This window comes from Ochotona princeps, chromosome 10, assembly GCF_030435755.1.
Source record: "Ochotona princeps isolate mOchPri1 chromosome 10, mOchPri1.hap1, whole genome shotgun sequence".
Lineage (NCBI taxonomy): Eukaryota > Metazoa > Chordata > Mammalia > Lagomorpha > Ochotonidae > Ochotona > Ochotona princeps.
In genome coordinates, this window is record NC_080841.1 from 18408769 (window position 1) to 18423438 (window position 14670).

The following is a 14670-nucleotide window of genomic DNA, read 5'->3' on the forward strand; positions in this document are numbered from 1 at the left end:
TGGAAGGAAGTGTAAGAATTTTATAGCTGAAAGAGCAAAGGTGTTTCAGGCAGAAAAAACAGCTTGGATACAAACATGGCCTTCAACCAGGGCCTCCTGTGGTCAGAGAATTGTTCAACTGCAAGCGTTGTGGAATCTCAAGAGGCTCATGTCTGAATGGATGATGTGGGTTTCCAACAGGAAACATAGATTCTCTGCAACATGAAATACGGACCCTCTCCAACAGGAAATATAGATTTTCTCCAATGGGAAATACAGACTTTCTCCAATAGGAAGTGCAGATCTTCTGTAACAGGAAATACAGACCCTCTGCAACAGGAAATACAGACCCACTGAAACAGGAAATACAAACTTTCTCCATGAGAATTCAGACCTTTTCCAATAGGAAATACAGATTTTCTGTAACAGGAAACACAGACCCTCTCATCTGGGCTCAGTCAGGAAGCAGCGTCCAAGCAATGTGTCTTAAGCCCTGCTTGACGTAGCCGAATCCTGCCTGCCTGTGGCCAGCCTCTGATGACTGCTCCTCTTTCTTCAACAATGATGAGAGCCATGTCAGTCTAATGACTGTCATATTATCTCCCATTAACTTCATTATTGAACAGTAACTGTTTCAACTAATAATTCATTCACTGATAATGACTTGGTGTCCAATTCCTGGATAATTACTGTTACAAGTGTCATCAGGTGGGTGTGCAGGGTTGCTTCCTCCATCTGGGTTTGGGGCTCAGAACAACTGAGGGCTCAGAACTTGGGGGATTTTCCTGAATGGGATAGAGGAGAATTGCCTCATGAATGATGGGGACAGGGATTTGTCTTGGAGACTCTGAAAACACAAAATAGATTTTTTCCCCTGTCCTGAGGCTTCCAGACTGCCACATGGGTCTAAGTGTGCATGTTTGCCTGTGTGTGTGTGTGTGCACATGCACTGGTTTATGCACAAGTGCAAAACTATAACTCACGTCGTTGTTATCTGGCCAGAAACTTCTGGTGGTTACGCTTTACGACCATGACATACGGAAAACTTGACTCCCAAGTGACCCTTCCCTTATCATTGTTGTGTATTTGTGAACAATGTTAGGCTGTTTGAATGGGGGCTGAAACAGGAGAATCCTGAACCAGCTGAAGATAACATCACGGCTGATGATGGCATAGGAAAGCAAAATGGAGGGGTGAGGGTGGTATCAAGTGTCACAGTGCTGAGAGAAGCTGGAGAAGAAGAGAGGCTGGATGGAAGACTGAGGGAAGCTCACACTGGGCCTGAGAACGCTGGTCAGGCTGTGGATTTTCCCATCACTCCTGCATGAAACAACACTTCTAGCACAAGTGAGCTCTGCAAATATTGTAGCCTGAGAGAGCCAGTCCTGGCCACCAACAGCGTACAGTTCTATTCTTCCATGAAGAATTGCACCTTGCTAAGGCCAGAGACCGTTTTAAAATCTTCTAGACAAAGTTGCCAGGTTTTTTGTTTGTTTGTTTCCCCTGCAGAGGTTTTGAGCAGATTCTCAGAACTCGTTGATCTGTGTCTAGGAGAAGGCACAGCATTAACATCATTCCTTGTGGAAGGGCTCTTCTGTTTATTCACGCTCTTTCTCCTTTCCTTCCATCCACACCCATGCCCCCTCCCTTTGTAGGTACCCCTGCGTGCTTCTACAGTTGATGACAGTCAGCTTTCACAGATTACACAGCAGTGTTACGCAACAAAATGTATTGTCTCATGATTTCTATGGGTCAGAAATCCAGTAGCTTTGGGACTAGCAGTGCTATAAGGTTAAAATCGAAGTGTTGACTGGCATTGGCGCTCATCTGGAGGTTTTGGGGAACAATTTCCTCCTGGATTCATACAGATTTTTGGTGGTATGCTGTTCCTGTGGGCTATTGGTGGCAGGCATTCTCAACTTACAGTAGCTTCCTCATTCCCTGGCTCCCACCATATTCGGTGCCAGTAGTAGTGTGTTGGAGCCTTCCTGAGCTTAGAATTTCTGATTAGAATCTCTCCAATCTCTTTTGCTGCCTTCCTCACCTTTTCTGATGTCATTGACTCTTTCCACCAGTGTTGAATAATTTCCCTGTTTGAAGACAAAATGATTAGTTACAGATGTTAAATAAGATCATGCACATTAGCATATTCACAGTGCTGAGAATTGGCGTATAAAAGATAAAGTCATAATTTTGCCTAACATAATGACCCAACTTTCTGTTTCTTTATTTACATGAATAGCCTTAAAAATAAAACATTGTGGCCTGGGAAAGTAGTCAAGAACTGTCCAAGGTCTTGGGGCCCTGTGCCCACATGGAAGACCCAGAAGAAGCTCCTGGCTTTGGATTGGCTCAGCTCTGGCCATTGCAACCACTTAGGGAGTGAACCAGCAGATGGGAGAACTTTCTCTCTGTATCTTCTCTCTGTAAACTTAACTTTCCAATAAAAAATAAATAAATATTTTAACAATAAATAGAGCATTGTTTACACATACTAATGAATTACAAAATCAGTTTTGTACTGTCTTATTAATTCTTATTTCTCATTTCTTGACCATAGTTTAAATATATCCTTGGCCCAGCAACTAAGATGGTGGCTGGACACCCATATCCCATATTGGAGCACCTCGGTTAGAATTGGTCTCCACTCCTGACTCCACCTTCCTGTTAATGTGTACTTTCAGAGGTGACAGATGATGGCTCAGCCATATGGATTCTTGCCATCTGTGTAAAAGACTGGATGGAGTTTCAGGCTCCAGGATTCTACCTGTCCCAGTCCCAGTCATTGCAGACATCTAGGGAATGAACCAGCAGTTAAGAGCTTAATCTCTGTTCTTCAGATACATTTTTTTGAAAAGTAAAAGTATATTCTGTCAAATATTTAATTATTAATTGTTATTTAAGCATCCTAGGGGTGATTTGAAGTATGCATGAGGATTAGATGCAAATATTACACCATTTCATTTAAGGAACTTGAGTTTTCTTGGATTTTCACATCTTCAAAGGGTCCGGGAAAAAATTCCAATCTCATTAGCATGCTTAGGAATGCTCTATACACACTTATATATACACACACTTTATATATATGTATTTCCTTCACTACAAGGATATTTCAGAAAGCTTATGAGAACAGAATTAAAGGACACGTCCATATCAGATTAAAAAAAATCTTCAGATTCATACATGCAAGATTAAGCCCATGATCTTCAAGAAGTGCATGAGCGGGCCAGCGTTGTGGCACAGTGCTTCCAACAATTCCAGCATCCCATCCTGGTGCCTGCTCAAATCCTAGCTGCTCCACTTCTTTTTTTTTTCTAATTTGATTTTTAATTATATTTTTGACAATGTTTACATAGTTAATTAGGGAAAAAAAGGTTCAAGGGCTATAGGGAAGGGGTAACACTATTTTTTCCATATTGTTTCCTTCATGTATCTGAGGTAAAGGGGGATATTGAGGGAGAAGCCCCACCCAGTTTCCCACCCACCCCAAGTCCCGGATGTGGAGCATGTTCTGAGATACTTGCTCAAGTGGTTTTGATAGTTCACCAGTTATGAATCGCTGCCAATCTTGCCACTCCAAGCACAATGAGGTCGTTGAAGAATCCACTGATTGACATAGTCCATCATACATTCTTCATTTGCCCAGTATTTCGCTGCCAACATACAGCTGAGGTGATTGATTGACTTGTTCTGTCTTCTGTCTTTTCTTGGGTAGGGTTCTGAGTCCGGCTCTTCTAACCCAGCTCTTTGAAAATGCACCTGGCAAAGCAGTGAAGGATGGACCAACACTGTGGACCCTTGCATGCATATGGAAGATCTAGATGGAGTTCCAATATTCTGACTTTGGCCTTACCCAGTCCTGGCCATTGTGATCATCTGGGAAGTAAACAGGCAAATGGAAGATTCTTTCTCTTCTGTCTCTCTCACTCTCTCTGTTTCTCTCAAATGGACAAGTAAATCTTTTAAAACGTTCATGAGAAATAGGAATTCCAAAATTGTAAATACACTTAACTTTTAGTTCAATTCCTACATACTTTTGAAATATCCTACTACTTGTTACCTGCTGGGGTTTTTCTTCCCCTTCTTATAAATTATTTATTGTATCCTTCATAAATAAAATGTGTAGTATTTCATGGCTTATGGCTTGTATTCATTCTTACAAATGCTAAAACCAAATCACTATATCTGACTAATATTTAAATTTGCTTGCATATCTACCCATCCATCTATGGATAAGAGTAGTGACAACCACTTACTGACAACCACAACAACAAAAAGTGTAGCACTTCTTGCTACACACTGGTGTATCTAACAGGTGTTTTTACTATGCACTGATTACCTTGCGCAATCCAGTTTTGTTCATTTTCTATGGATGCTTAACTCCATTGCACAGAGAATATCATTATCACTAGGATTGTGGGTTTTAGTTCTAATATCAATATTCTTGAGAGTAACAAGTCTATGACATCACCACCCGTTGATCCCCAAGAGGAAAGTATCAAAAAAAGTGCAGTCTGAACCCTTTGTCTTTATTTCAAACACTAGAAAAGCAACTCATTGTGGTGAGTGCCAGAAATTATTTTTGTGTAGGACAAGGATGATTTAAAAATGGCTAGCCCACCTGCAAATGGATAAATGGCACTTTCTTATGTCTAGAGGAGGTGAGATTTATGACTTAAATCTAAGAGTTTTATGGATTTGGATATCAGTGAATTCAAACACCATTAAATAATGAGATAGTCTCACTTTTTAAAAAAAGATTTATTTATTTTTATTGGAAAGGCAGATTTACAAAGAGAAGGAGAGACAGAGAGAAAGATCTGTCTGGTGGTTCACTCCCCAGATGGCTAAAATGGCTAGAGCTGAGTTGATCAGAAACCAGAAGCTAAGAGCTTCTTCTGGGTCTCCCATCTGGATGCAGTATCCTAAGGCTTTGGGTCATCCTCTACTGCTTTCCCAGGCCATAACCAGGGAGCTAGATGGGAAGTGGAACAGCCGGGACACAAACTGGCACCTGTATGGGGTACCGGCTCATTCAAGGTAAAAATTTAGCCACCCGTCCAGAGGTTCTCCCTCTCTCACTCTCTCTCTCTATCTCTCTCATTTTTTTAAAGATTTATTTATTTTTGTTGGACAATCAGATGTGCAGAGAGGAAGAGAGACAGAGAGGAGATCTTTCATCGCTGATTCACTACCCAAGTGGCCCCAAAGGCTGGGGCTGAGCCTATCCGAAGCCAGGAGCCAGGAGCTTCTTCCAGGTCTCCCACATAGGTGTAGAGTCCCAAGGCTTTGCACTGTCCTTGATTGCGTTCCCAGACTACAAGCAGGGAGTTGGAGGGGAACTGGGATTTTGGGCATGCAAGGTGAGGACTTTAGCCACTAGGCTTTCAGGCTGGGCCCAAGATAGCCTTCTTTTAACTGAAATAGTTATTCTTCATTATTTTTTAGCCTTGCTATTTTTGAAGGTGGTGAAAATATTATTTTTGAAATATTGCAAGTGGGCTATAAGCTGTATGTGGTTTTTGAGATATCCTAGAAGGAATGTTTCTTATTGTTGTTTGGTATTTCTTTTTTTTGAATAGTATTTAAGTTAACATTTATTGGTTTGAAACTCTGAAATTAAAAATGGCACAAGAGGCAAACTGTCTTGAGACTAGACTGGCTAAGTGAGGGTGGATGATGTTTGGACTGAGCAGATGGCAGGATGGGAAAGTGATAAGGATAAGGATAGAGAATTAGGTCTGGTGGTGCAATGTGATGACAAGATAAAAGACCTTCTGTGTCCAAGAGCAGTGAGTTTTATTCGATCCTGGGTAACTGAAAGAGGCTCATTCCTCAGCAGGTATGGATCGCGCAGCACTCCACTGGGAGTGTCAGTGGTCTTCACAGAACAACTTTGTACTTGAAGCCACAAAGCAGAATTGTAAATTTTGCTGTTTTCTAAACCTCCAAAAAAGGAATTTCTTTCCTAGTGCATAGTGGCTGGGAAAAAAATAATCTGTATCTATCAATTATGAACACAACTATAAAAATAGACTTAGATAATAACCAGGCACTATAAAGCAGTGGCCTTTTATTCTTCCCATCTCCCCTAAAAGCCACAGTGAACTGTGAAAAGGTAGTTGTCCACACCTCTGCAGAGAGGGGAGACATCTAGCGCAGGTCCTCCCCTGGCCGCCCTGGAAGACTGCAGGAGTCTTACCTCTTAGCACATGCCAAGCACTTACGGGCAGGGCTGTTTCAGTTTGATTGATGGATTTTCCAATTCCCTGGAATATAAGCACCCGTCCCTGCCAGTCTGAATTTGGGGATTTGAACCAAACTCCATTTCGATAGGCTGAGGACAAAGGACGCCATCACCCGTCCCTTCAGAACAACACTCGCCCATCTCTCAAGACCGACTGACCCATGTTCGACTGCTGATCACATAGAACCCTTCCCCATTTTGGCCTTCAAAGCTCTTGCTGAATATTTGCTACCACCACCAAGATTTGCACCTGTATATACATGCCAAGAGAGTGGCTCAGATTGTTTTTGAATGAAGGGAAATCTTTGTGGGCAGAGTTGTCGAGGAAATTCATTTTGGAGTAGGTAGACAAAAGGGAAGACCTTTCAGAGTAGGGAATGTTTTTCAGACAATAAGAAAAGTGAAGGAAAGTTCCTGGACTTATCTTAAAACACAAAACAAACCTGAGAGTCATTTAGCACCAACAGCCAGAGTAATGTTATGATGTCCTATAAAAACCCCAGCTTGCTTGAGAAATGCTGCTGTTATCGTCAGTTGTTCTGAGAGATGGGGAAAAAAATATAGCTGAAAGACTTGTCCTAAAAGCCTCACTCTAAAGCCTGGTCTATTGAAGCTACTTGTACTCCAAGGTTCTTTTTGTTTTACCTTTCCACACCTGGGAGGATTCTTTGACAGGTCCATGAAGTAGTCATGGAATTTTGTCTGGAAGGATGTAAGCTACTTAGACAGCAAGCATTGAAGAAAGCTGAAGCCACTGATAGGAACCCTGCTCCTGCCTTCGGAATGAACAGGTGAGACCACAGAAAGGTGAGCGGTCCCGCCAATGTGAGATTGTGTCTTCTGGTCTACATCATGATCTCTTCCATCCTGTGCGACTGGGTGACAAGCAGATACACTTCAGCAGAACACAATATTATTACACAGGAGTGAAGGACTTGGAAATTGAAATGCTCACATGGTCATGAACTCCAACAGTGTTAAAAATAAATTCCCTTTCTCTGTTCTGCATTCCTGGACTGATCCTCTTTTCCATGGGTGCCCCCTTTAAAAGATGTGCAGACTGCACGTTGAACAAGATCGAATGTGACTTTGCAAAAATAGAATGCTTGGTCTCCTCTTTCCCTCTCGACTCGACAATGCAAGATAAATTCACTCCACGGGAACCTTTTGTGGGTTGTACTGCTCAGGCAATTTGCAGTTTTCTGGGGGAAAGGCAGCTCACGCTACATTTATCACCCCCTGCCGCCGGCTACAATTCAACCCACTTCAAACCACTGAGCAGAGGTGCCGAGGGGGGCTCTGGCATTAGAATTCCACATCCTAATGGAAGTGCATGGAAGCAAAAGACGAATGGATCAGGGCTACTCCGGGTTTCCATGGACAACCTGGTCAACGAGTGTGACACTGGGTGAGGGCCAATGATCGGTATGTGGTAATAATAAAAGAATGTGGTTGCTTCCCCACCCCCCACTTCTTATCTTTCCTTGACGTAATTTTTCAAGTACTGAGCTTCTTATTGCTATCAGAGTCACCAACTCCTAGTTAGACTGGTAGCCTAACTTTCCCTAACTGCCTTGCCACACAACATGGCTAAAACACATAAATTACAAAAGAACCTTACATATCCTTCCACATTACCCAGGGGCTTGTTCTCAGAAGCAGCAAAACACAACCACCAAATGTGTGCGAGAGGGTGACCGGGTGGAGTTAATGAATGAGAGAATTTCAGAAAGTTCATGGAAAATGAAATCAAGTAATACGTTTGGCAGCTGGTATTTGATCTAATGGTTAATGGCACTGGTTAGAACACTTGCATTCCATACTGGAATACCTGGCTCTAATTTCTGGTCCTGCCTCCTGACTCAAGCATTCTGCTAATACTCACCACGGGGCCAAACACTTGGGATCCCGAGACCTGACTGGGCTTTAGAATGAGTCCCTATTCAACCTCAGCCATGGCTAATAGTGAACTAACAGATGAAAGCTCTGTTTCTCTCTTCCTCTTTGTCTTGGTCTTTTAAATGAATAAGTGGGAGTATTTTGGGGGGAGCTCTCATTTTGGTGAAAAGCTATTTTGAAATTAATGAAAATTTTTCTCATCTTCGACTTTCACTTTTGAAATTCTTTTATGTTAGCCAAGATAAACTAGGTTATGCCACAGGAATGACAACCTATATATCTCCAAACACCAAAGCGAGCTTCTCGAGGAAGCTGGAGGGCAACTCTACTTGTACCACAAGGTTGGTGGAGAACTACATTACTGCACTGGCTGGAACATGTGACTTGTCCATTGTTGTGGCAGAGCAACACTAGAAAGTTCTCCCTCAGGCAGTGAAACTCCTAAAAGTAAAATATCTGCTTTCCATTCCCAGTCTCTTGATCAGAGCCAGCCACATGATCTAAGTGCAAGGAGCCAAATGCCATCCTCTTGTGGGCCTAGAGTGAGATGAGAAATAGACATGGATGCACTGAGAGGTCCATGTGGCCATTGTGCCATAACTGCTGGTTGGCTTAGTAAAGCGTATCTGAGTGGATGGTTGCTTTTCAGACTTAAGTAAACCAAATCTATTATTTCTTGTAAGTTACTGAAAGCACTAAACCAAACCCTTCATAAGAGGTATGAAGACGTTGTCCACTGTCTCCCAGTTGTTAGAGTTAGGTCGGTGTCAGGACAGTGCTATTCCCACAGCATCCAGCTGTTCTTCCCACAGCATCCAGCTGTCTTCGCTCTTGGTTTTGAGTGGCATCGGAAGAGTGTGTGGTGCAAGGCTGGGGGCAGCAGCCAAAGCGAGAATCTATGAGAGCCAATGACACAATTCATGGCATGTGAATTTTTTGCAGTGTTAACCCAAAGGCATTTATTACTGCTCCATTGAAATCTGACTCATTTTGCACTATTCACCCATTTTCTATCTGATGTTGTTCTTTTTGACTTGCTAATTACAATATTAATCGTGTGTTTTTCTCTGTTCGTTCACCTTGAGGTTTACATTCGGCTCTAGTGCCCTAGGTAAGTGCTGATCCCTGGCAGTGCTTGCTAACGTGTTCATGCCATGGCAAATAGATATGTTTGAATTGCACAGTATCTGGGAGAAGAGCCATGGAAGCTCAATCCCAGGAACAATTGCTCATGTATGCCAGTTACCTCAGAATCCAACATGACCCTGTAAAATCAAGGTTAGTACCTTGGCAGACCAGCAACTTTGTCACAATGCACATGTGGGAAGCCCTTGCCTTTGGAGAAGAGTGTGGGGTGGGCATCCATTTCGCCTTCAGGCTTGCGGGCTAGGGAACATAATTGTGCATGCATTTATCTTTGGTTATTTGAGAAATATTGGTTAGAAGTAATTGTTAAAGGGAGAAAAATCACTTTACTCAAGTCCAAATGAACATTAGATCTTGGATGAATCAGATTTCCAGCTATGTTTAAGGGAGTGGAAACGGATACCTATTCCAAGTTAGATACGCTTACAACCCTGGAGTGCTATTTGGAGCCATTCTGGAGGCATAATGAAATCATTTTAAATAAGGGATATTTTCAGCATAACGTTCTTACCAGATCAAATACCTGTAGGCTTTTGCAGGTTTCAGAGGAAGCAGAATGGAAAGCTATGCTGATGAAACACTAACAGGCAAATGCTCCCTCTTGCCATGAGGTGAGATTCTCACAGGCTTAGCATAGGAAAGAACTCTTTGGAAGCTGGCTTTGGTAATGAGCATCTGCTGGGAAGACCTTGTGAGTATTATTTGTGCCAATGTCTGTGCAAAAAAAAGTCTGCTCCCTTTATAATGTGGAATTTGAAAGGAAAGTGGATTGTATGCCATTGGAGAAAAAGGGTTTGATCACCGTCAGGCTCTACCTTTTGGTCCTTTGTAATTCTTTTTCTACATCACCGTTTGACATCTATCATTCTAATACTGCTGGACCATTTCCTCCCTCTCTTTCTACCATGTGCAGGTCTCTTCATTAAATGGAAGGATGCTGGTGTTGTTTCCATTGTGTGCATTTGTGTATGTGTATTGGTGTGGCATCCTTATCTATGAGGCATGAGCAGCCAGCTGGAATTTCATTCTAATACATCCACTAGCTCTGCCCAGCAACCAAAATGCTGTGAAATAGACAGAAGTAGGTCAGGATGGGAATTGTCCTATCTCAGCATATTATAAGGTAGGTGTGACAACTGAGTGAGCTGTCAGTTCTGAGACAGAAGCAGGAGAAACCAGAGATGGGTAGGATGATCCTACAATTTATCATCCACTCCAGGGCACTTATCAGAATGAAAGATGTGCTATTAATAATTACACTGGGGAAATGTGTGCAAATCGGGACTGTCCCAGGCAATCTGGGATGAATAGCAAGCCTGGGGACAGGCAAAGTGTCAACAACTAGGAACAATCACATGCTAGATCTCAGTATTCCCATTGAAAGCGATTTGGGATTAGGGCCCAATACTGGAAAATTGAATGCAAATTCAAAAATGGAAAGGGTGGGTGTGAGAGCTGAGGTTTTCCATGGTTAAGGCAGACTTGAAAGTGAACGTGAGCTAAATAGTCACACTAAGGGAGTGCTGGAAAACTGTCAGCCATGGATGGAGCAGGAACAATATTCTGTTCTTCCCATGTATTCCCTTCTGACTTGTATTCCACACATTAAACTGATATTGGATGCAACAAAATAAAAAGCCCAAGCATGTCTATGAGCAAAATCTTTGGCTCGAAGAGTAAGATAAGTGAGAGAAGAGCATCATCAACTGTTCCTCGAAGCACGGAACTTTTAGAGGAAAGCATCTAACATTCTATACACCTCAGATTCTTGCACTGATTGTATCCATCCACTCACATAAATGAAGTGCACACTATAGTTTCTCAGCCCCGCACTTGGGACAAGGGACTCAGAGAGAAATGAAACTTTATACCTACTTTGGAGACGCACTCTGTCAGGAAGAAAGGTTCTAAGGAATTTCCTAATAATATTCAAGGCCTGAAACAGGAAGGGACAATGTGTTAAGAGTTAGGGAGGTGACCTTTGGAGCTCATGTTTACTGTAACGAAAGAGAACCTACAGGAAAACTGCAGAGGCCTAGACACCAAAGAGGAGAGAGGAGTATTCTCTGCAAATGTCTCGGTGAGGGCCAACGGCACACGCAGCCTGACTTCTCTCCACGACCGCTGTGGGTCTCCACGCTGTGGCTATGTCTCCTAGAAAGTGGGCCATGTGGACTCAGCACAGATGTTAGGATAATGACATCACAAAGCCTTCCATAAAGGGACCAACCCGGCCCATATTTTCCCTCCAGGAAGCATCTTTGGGGAGGAATATAAGAGTGTCTTTTAGGTTGTTTTTTAAACCTCACTCTGCAAAACAAAGAACTAGAGAGGAAGCTGAGCTTTTCCTGCAGCCCTTGGGCTTGGGATATTAGTCACAGAAATCACTTCTCTAGAATGCTACATTACCTGCTGGCACAGTGTAGCCTGACTCAAGGCCTCCTTTAAATCAGAAATGTGGATGTGAGTCCCTAGATTGTGGATCATGAATTGTGTAAGAGGTACCCACTCTCACAGCGGCTTTGCTCCATAATTATCCCACCAGGCTGACTTCCAGGCGACCCAGATAAAGAGGGGATCTTGGCTCCAAAGCCTAGGCCACCCCTGTCATTATGGCCACGAGATACACAAACCCAAGCCATCAAACATACAGACTCATGGGTGTATTTCTTCTTTATCCATGTTGCAATCGTGCTTCTCTTGGGAAAGTAAGATTCGTTGTCTGTGGCTCAGGAGCATGTGACTGTCTGAAGGCCACAGGGAACACACTCATCCGCTCTCTCAAGCCCTGCCTTGCCAGCAGGGGCTCAGATGCAAGCAAGGCAGCCTGATGGGTTAGTGCCAGGGCCCTGCAGAGTTACTCTGGCTGCTACTTCTCCACAGAGACATATCAGTAAAGAATGAGCACTCTGTTGGTCACAGGAATATGACTCTCAACAGGGATCTCTGTGCCCCTCATTCGTTACAGAGGGGGGGACAGATGTCCTGTTTATTATGTATTTATTGAACAGCGATTTGTGTCGGGGACTGTACTAGACACACTAGATAGTGTGGCAAAGAAGGCGGAGGCCAGTCAAGGCACTTACCTTCTAATGCAGGGCATACACAGTGAATTAATGAATGAACTAAGTAATTAAAGATTGATTTAGAATATCTAAAAGCTCGGTTACTTACATCTATCTATTACCCACCTTCTGCTAAAGACTTGCATGCACATCAGGCCCATCCATATGGAGATTTTGATATTTGAACATAATATTATACATTATCTAGTGCACAAAAATGGCAGTTTTTATAAGTGTCACCTAATATGAAGGCAGTTAATTGTCACAACAGCCCTAGACGTAGGTGCTGCTGTCACCATTCTGTCAATAGCAAGTGGTGGCAGTGGAACTGGATGCCTAAATTTGCAGAGCAAATCTGTGATCAAATCCAAATCCCAGACCATGTTTTCTGTTATGGACGTGGGAGGAGGCCTGAGGGGAGACTACAGAGGGTCCTTCGGGGGAACGAGGAAAGGCCTGCGGGGCATGCCATTTGACTGGGATCTGAAGGGATAACATTGATCCAGTCATGAACTGACCTTGAGAAATGCCACCACCATTCATCAAACCCTCTCAAACCTAAGAGAAAGAGAGAGCTTCCATCTCTGGTTCATTCTTCAAATGGCCACAGTGGTTAGATCTGTGCCAGGTTAAAGCCAGGAGCCAGAAACTTGATCCAGGTCTCCCCTGGAGATGCCATGGACTCAAGCACTTGCACCTTCTTCCGCTGCCTTTCTAGGTGAATTAGCAAGACCTGGTTCCAGAACGGAGCAGCCAGGACCAGGACTGGTGTCCTGATTTGAGATGCCAGCGTTGCAGGTGGCTGCTAATGTACTGTGCCACAGGCCTCAGATATTTGACCTTTCTTATTCTGTGAACCACCTACCCCAAGCTGCATACTTCCTGCTGACCTGTTGGATCTGGCCTCTTCTGTTGCCTCTTCCAGGAAGGAGTGTGGGAAGTGGCCTCATTTTTAAACCTTCACTGATCTTTGCGAATGAAGCAACTCCAAGGGCCCATTTTTCCCCCCCAAGGTTTTTGTGTTCAAGGCTCCAATCAGAAACCTTGTTAGCGACATAGAATTTTCAGTACTCGTTCAGTTGTGCATGTTTCTGTGAAAAACAGAACAAAACAAAGCAAACAAACAACCCCCCTCAAAAAAAAAAAAAAAACAAAGCAAAAAACCCCAGCCACCTGCTGTCAGATCTGTGAGTATGAATTCCTTATAGGCTGAGCTGTTTTCAGGGCCTCTATTCACTTCCTGTGTGTCCCTGACTCCATTTTTTATGTGCTCTCTGTATCTGTTCTCAGAGTCTCAATGAAAGTGTGAAGAACAACCATGGTGGGATATCTAAGACAAATGGATGTTTTAATTTTTGATTTCTACATTCTGACATCTGGTCGACCACATATTTTTCTGGTTAGCACAGGTCTGCATGGTTCTGACACTGACCTTCAGCCACCCTTGAACATCTTGTGGGCTTAGCCTTGAGTTTCCCACCCCAAAATTCTGGTTTAGGATATGGTACCCAGTGTGAACACTTGGACTTCGTTTTTCTCTTCCATCTGTCACCCCTTTTACTCTTGTTTTGAGACGGGCTCTTGCCTTTTTTCTGTTCACACTGAAAGTCAACGAAATACCTGAGAAAACAGTAATTATGTTTCTCTCCAACATTTGACTCGCACCAGGTTCCTCAGCTCTAGGAAATCTGCCAGTGAATTCTCTGTGCTGTAGCTGGGAGCTAATTTCTGTTGAAGATCAGTGAGGGGTCCACTAGGTTTTAGGTTTTAAGTTTTCCTTCCTAACCAGTGTGTCATGTGTAGAGATTGGAGGTTCTTACTTTGACCTCTTCCTTTCTTTATCCACACTCATTTGATTGGATTGGGATTGAAGAAGAAGTAGAGTGACAGTGTTGTGAGAACTGGGCCAGATCCAGGTTGAAAGGGAATATGTAATCTGTCTTGGCAGGTGACATAATTGAATATAGATGTCTTCTTCAACCTCTTTTGGACTTTTACAGTCTGGGGGGATCTTTGCTTTGGTGGATTGAAGGTCTTTGCTCATGAAATGCCAGTCACCCAACCCTTCATGCCTGCTTTCAAGCAAAGACCACCAGAAATGTCTCTAAGCATTGCTACATTTCTCTCCAGTGAGTAACAGTCTTTCCAGTTGAGAGCCACTGATAACAGAAAATACAATGAAAATATACAAAAATCAAGTGTATTTTATGTTATGTTATCAATACACAAATGGAAATTAAAATTAAATAATAATACCGTTTGTAATAGTATAATAAATATGAAATAGTGACCATTCAGACCAAAGAATTAAATATCTATATACTGAAAACTACA

At 42.8% G+C, this 14670-nt stretch overlaps 1 long non-coding RNA gene across 1 annotated transcript; it reads right to left on the reverse strand.

Annotated features, from left to right (window-relative positions):
* Positions 1–1942: 1942 nt before the first annotated feature.
* On the reverse strand, positions 1943–11427 carry LOC131481315 (uncharacterized). The gene is made up of 3 exons (XR_009246223.1): positions 11147–11427; positions 6872–7101; positions 1943–2069 (listed from the first exon to the last, which is right to left on the reverse strand). It is a non-coding gene; the product is annotated as an uncharacterized LOC131481315 (long non-coding RNA).
* Between the last annotated feature and the right edge of the window lie 3243 nt (positions 11428–14670).